This window comes from Macaca mulatta, chromosome 15, assembly GCF_049350105.2.
Source record: "Macaca mulatta isolate MMU2019108-1 chromosome 15, T2T-MMU8v2.0, whole genome shotgun sequence".
NCBI classification, from domain to species: domain Eukaryota; kingdom Metazoa; phylum Chordata; class Mammalia; order Primates; family Cercopithecidae; genus Macaca; species Macaca mulatta.
Window position 1 is genome coordinate 1,618,597 of NC_133420.1, and position 6,126 is coordinate 1,624,722.

Genomic DNA, 6,126 nt, shown 5'->3' on the forward strand with positions numbered 1-6,126 from the left:
CGAAGAAGGGCTCCCAAACGGCCCCACTCGAGGGCTTTCCGGAGGATGGTCCTGCGCAGTGGGTGTTTGTTGAACAGATAGGAAACAACAAAAGAGACTAAGAAGAGGTTTGTTCTATGAACCCGGGAAAGTGAAGCAATCGCAAAGGAGAGTCTCACCAAAGGGCAATCCTGGGGAAAAGATGGAGAGGCATGGATTTTTCTTGGATGTGTGCCTCATCCTGGGGCTCATCCCGCTGAGCATCAAATATTCATTGCAAAAGAGGAAAAAAAATATATGCTGCAGACAATGCTGGATAGTCTAATCTCTCCCTTGGCCAGAATTAACGGCGAAATTCCTAACCCCTCGTGGTCCTCAGAATCACCTGTCCTATGCACACCCCCATTAAACCACTGAAGTCCAGTTTCTGGGAGCTCAGCCAGGAAATGTGTAGTTTTAAACAAACCACCTAGGTTATCCTGATGAATGCAAAGTCAGAGAGCGCTGCTCTCATGCAGTGAACCTGAGCATTATTCTATTAATTAAAAGGGAGAGGCGAATCCTGGCTGTCTTAAGGTGGCAGTTGAGTGGCCTTTGCCTTCTGGCGGGCAGAAGAGGAGACCGAGGCTCTAAGCACCTGCACCCACAGCTGGGCTCAGGATCTGTGCTGGAGAATAGAAGGGCTAATTTAATTATTCATGCCTTTTTAGAGCATGTTACATGTGGAGAAGGTGGGCCACACTGAATTTTATTTTAGCCAAATACCCGTTATCTCCTTATACAATTGATATTTTTATATTGAACATTAGGGGATTGGTCATTTGTCATCAAATTGTCTGTAATACAGAAAATGATAGATACAACCTAACAGTTCAAACATGGTGAGTTAAATAAATGATGGTAAAAATATGCGCTGCAATAATATTTAGTTGCTGTTACCGCTACAAAGATATGTGTCTACTGACATGGAAATATGTTCAGGACATACAAATAAGTGAAAAGGCAGGCCTAGACGCAGTGCGAGCCTGTGTGTGAGTGCGTGCGTGTGTGTGTGTGTGTGTGTGTGAGTCTGCATACATCTGTAAATGTTTCTGAGCATTTTATTTCCTTTCTTTTGCATAGTATAGGCAATGCCATTTTTCTCTGCGATGAACAGGTATTGTTTAGGGAATAGAAATAGCTAATGAAAAACAATAAAATTTAGAGTGTCAAGACCCCCAAGGTTACGGATTATGTTCAAAAGTTTGTCTGTGTATAAGGGCTGGGGTCAGGGTGGTCACTGACGGTCCTCACACATCTGTTCTTATGAGTTTGGCCCCTTGCTCAGTCAGTCAGGGAATTAACATATATTAATATATACCTGTAAGATGGAAAAGAATAGCTATGGCTTTTTTTTTTTTTTTGAAAGTCATGTATTTCAATGTTGCTACAACTAGAGGTTTTTAATTTTTTTTTTTAACTTTGGCCTTAGCAATGAATCTTCTAATTCAAGAGGAAGATATTACATGCCGTGCTGACCGTACAGCTTCCACCCAGTAGGACCTGAGGTGTGTGCTTGTTCTTTATTGTCCCTTGACAGATTACTCCAAAGGCCCACACCAGCACACACTTATACCCCAGGAATGATTACTCCTTGGGCCAGGAGTTCAGGCAGGCTTCACTGGGCCCTCTGCCCCAGGGGCTCTCCAGGGCTGCAGCAGGTGTCTGCCTAGGGCTGCTGTGTCTTCTGAAGGCTCAGGCTCATCAGGGGAGGAGCTGCTTCCGTGCTCACTTCTGTGTTGCTGGCAGGATTCTGTTGCTTGCAGGCTGTTGGACTGAAGGCCCCAGTCTCTCTGTGGCATCAGCTTCAGGTTGCCCTCTGCCCTGGGCGGGTGACTGGCTTTGCCAGAACTAGCACCTACCAAGAGCCAGGGGGAGAGTTCCAGTGGACAGAACCTCAGCTCCTCCCAATCCAATCTCAGGAGAGACCACCATCTCTTTTGCCTGGTTCTATTCATCAGAAGTGAGCCGCTGAGTCCAGCCCTCTTCTAGGGTCTGGCTGTGAACACTAGAGACAGCGGCCAAGGGGAGCCACTTGGGAGGGTGGTGCTGCCTGGGACCTGCCTAGGACAAGGTGAAGGAGAACATGCATAGGGACAGCTGCCCTTCCCACTTCCCCTCAGTGGTGAGCGCAGGAGTTGCCGATGTGCCCTAAAGGAGTTCTGGCATCCCAGGAGGGAAGCAGCTCCCAGCCATGAGGACACCATGACCCAGTGCCCCAGCATGTGGGGCTGCACATCCCAGGGCTACCTGAGCTGCAGTCTCTTCCCCTTCTCTGCTGTCTCGGCCTGTGCATGGAGTGGGCATCTCAAATCTGCAGGGGCCAAACTGAGCTCAGGCCTCTGCACCCCCCACACAACCCCCCATCGCTCAGTCTTCCTTACCTCAGCTCCTGGTGACTCCATCCTCCCAGGGGCTCAGGCTGAAGCCTTGCAGTGCTCTTCCACCCTGGCATCTAAGTCCCTCAGGAAAGTCCCCATTGGCTCTTCATTGCATCTGGAGCCACTAGGGCCAGGCCACCACCTTTGACCTGGACCGGAACAGGCTCCCTCCTCATCCCCTGCTCTGCCCCAACCTCCACCCCACCTCCATGTCTCGGGTGTCCTCAGCTTCAAAGTCAGGGTGCACCTATCAGGATGTAATTCAGGCATCTTCTCTGCTGACTCGGAGTCACAGACCCCACACAAGCCACACTGGCCTGTCCTCTGGTCCTTTCAGATCCTGGTGCTGCCCAGAGGCCCATGCAGGCACCCGACAACCTCAGGCCTAGCCTGCTCTTTCCTCAACCCAGGCCCTCCTCTCCCTACCGACTCTGCCCACTTTCCACAGGTCTGTCCTGCAAGGTCTCCTGCACGGTGAGGCCTCCCCAGATCACCCTCTTAGAAATTTTGGGCTCCACGCACACTCCTGTTCCCTCCCTGCTGCTCTTAAAACATCCTCGTCAGTGTCACACATGGGGCATTTCACCTATCTGCTGGGCTTCTCGAAAGGTCCCCTGGCTGAACTCTGAATGCCGTGGATTCAGAGATCTTTGACTATTCCCTGCTGCAGTCCCAGGGCAACAGCAGAGCCCAGGACAGAGTGAACCTGTCATGGGTGCTGCTGAATGAATGAATGAAGGAGGGAGGGAGTGAGTGAGTGAGTGAGTGAGTGAGTGAAGGAGTAAATGAGTGAGTAAATGAGTGAATGGGTGAGTGAGTGTCAGTCAGTGAATGAGTGAGTGAGTGGATGAGGGAAGGAGAAATGAGTGAGTGAGTGGGTAAATGACTGAATGAGTGACCGTGAGTGAGTGAATGAATTGCCAAGGGAGTCAATGAGTGAATGAGTGAGTGAGTGAATGGGTGAGTGAATAAGTGAGTAAGTGAATGAATGAGCGTCTTAGTGAATGAGTGAGTGAATAAGCAAGTGAATAAGTGAGTGAATGAGTGAGTGACCGAGGGAATAAATGAGTGATGAGTGAGTGAGTGAGTGAATGAATGAGTGAGTGAGTGAATGAATGAGTGACTTAGTGAATGGGTGAGTGGGTGAATGAGTGAGTGAACAGATGAGTGGGTGAGTGAGTGAATGGGTGAGGGAAAGAGTGAGTGAATGAGTCAGTGAGCGAACAAGTGAATGAGGGAGTGAAGAATTGAGTGAGTGAATGAACAAGTGAGTGAGTGAATGAGTCAATAAATGAGTGAGTGTGTGAGTAAAGGATGAGTGAATGAGTGAGTGAAGAGGTGAATGAGTGAGTGAATGAGTGAATGATTTGAGTGAGTGAATGATTGAGTGAATGAATGAGGAAATGAGTGAGTGAGTGAATAAGTGAGTGAATGAGTGAGTGAATGAGTGAATGGGTGAGTGAGTGAAAGGGTGAGTTAGGGAATGACTGAGTGAGTGAATGAGGGAATGAATGAGTGAATGAATGGGTGAGTGAATGAGTGAGTGAGTGAGTGAATGGGTCAGTGAATGAGTGAGTGAATGAGTAAATGAATGAGCAAGTGAGTAAAAGGGTGAGTGAATGAGTGAGTGAGCGAGTGAAGGAGTGAATGAGTGAATGAGTGAGTGAGTGAATGAGTTAACGAGTGAATGAATGAGTGAGTGAATGAGTGAGTGGGTCACTCAGAGGAGATGAGGACAGGAGTTGCCCTCTGACTGCTACAGTAGACAGGAGCTGAAGGAGTCTGAAGGGTGGGATGTGCTCACACGGTACACACACCCTGCTCCACACATCCCCAGAGAAACCCAGTCTCACCAGAGTGGTCGCTTGAGAATTATTAGTAACAACCTTTTTCCCAATATTTCATATATGCAGGATGATTTCTTACTTTCCTTGAAAATGCCAATCGTTTTTTGGACTTGGAATTCTCCACTGCTGGTCCACGCCACTGTATTCTCCCATAGGGGTATCCCCCGAGTTGGAGAAAGAGTCATTCCCAGGAATGGATAAAAGCCAGAAGGGCATCATCAGGTGGGGCACCTTCTCCTATCATCCTCCCCTTCCTGTCTGGGTTACCCTGAGTGACTTGGTTTGGAGGTCTACAAAATGCGGACATATCAAATTTAGATAAAAGCCTAAGCAGTTTAAGAGGTTGCAGTGCTAGCAGGAAGGTCTTTGGCTCCCGGCACCCTCCTCCTGTCCAGTCTCTGCTGGACCCAGGACTCTGACTCCACCTTCGGCCTTGGGGGTTTCCTCCCTTCCTTCCCAGCCACTGAGCCGGCTTGGGCTAATCTGCAACCGCAGAGGTGCAGCCCTCCTCCTTTCCTCCTGCCTCTTCCTCTCTTCTCACTTTCCTTCTGCTTCTTTCAGGACTTTGGAAAGTCCAAGAATAAGCAAAACTGTAGACCAGAAAACGCTGCCTTGAGCCCATTCCCCTCCCAGCAGCTTCCCTTCAGACTCCTTGATCTTGAAAACTTATTTTGCCTCGTATCTAGATGCTAAACTTTATATAGAAAACAGGTGGGGTTGGTTTCTTGGCCGGGTACAGTGACTCACACCTATAACCCCAGTGCTTTAGAGGCCAAGGGGGAACGATTGCTTGAGGTCACATGTTTGAGACTAGCCTGGGCAACACAGGGAGACCTCGTCTCTACAAAAATTCAAAAAAAAAAAAAAAAAATTACCTGGAGCGATGGCACATCTGTAGTCCCAGGTACTTGGGAGGTCGAGGCAGGAGGATCACTAGAACTCAGGAGTTTGAGATAACAGTGAGCTATGATTATATCACTGCACTCCAGCTTGAGTAAGAGAGTGAGACACTATCTCCTAAAAAAATAAAAATAAAAAGTGCTGGAGTCCAAGCCCACAGCCAATTGCGACATGTAGATCTTTCATTTTTATAATCCGCCTCTCTTGTCTAAGTGCCAAATGACACTTTCATTGTGTGCAACTACTTCCACTTTTGACTGGCTTCTCTTTCCTTATGTATTAAGAATCAGGTTGCATAGAGTTCTGAGAAAATAAACTAATAAATCAGCTGCGTGCCATGGCTCATGTCTATAATCTCAGCACTTTAGGAGGCTGACACAAGGATTGCTTGAGACCAGGAGTTTGAGACCCGCTTTGGCCACATAACGAGATCCTGTCTCTACAAAAAATAAAAAAATAAAAATAAAACGTTAGCAGGACATGGTGGCACACCTGCAGTCCCAGCTACTCAGGTGGTGGAGGCCTGAGGATTGGCTCGAGCCTGGGAGGTTGAGACTGCAGTGAGCCGTGATCATACCACTACACTTTGGCCTGAGTGACACAGTGAGACTCTATTTCTAAATAATATAATATAATATAATATAATATAATATAATATAATATAATATAAAAACAGATGGAAGCTTCCCAAGACTTTGATGCAGAAACAGGTCGCCCTGAACCAATTACAATTAATGTCCAAAAACCGGAAAGAAATGAAAGAAAGAAGTTGGATTATTTCTGTAAAGTATGAGGCCACTACAAGTTTTACTTTCTCTAGGACATTTTCTCAGTGGTGTCAACTGAAGTCCACTTCACAGAATGACTTCATCTCCTGAGCACGTTGGAGAACGATGATTAAAGAGACTTCCTGGCACTCCCGATATTTTTAGTGTCACATGGAAGCAGCAAGAGTCATATGTGTGAAATAGGTGGTATTA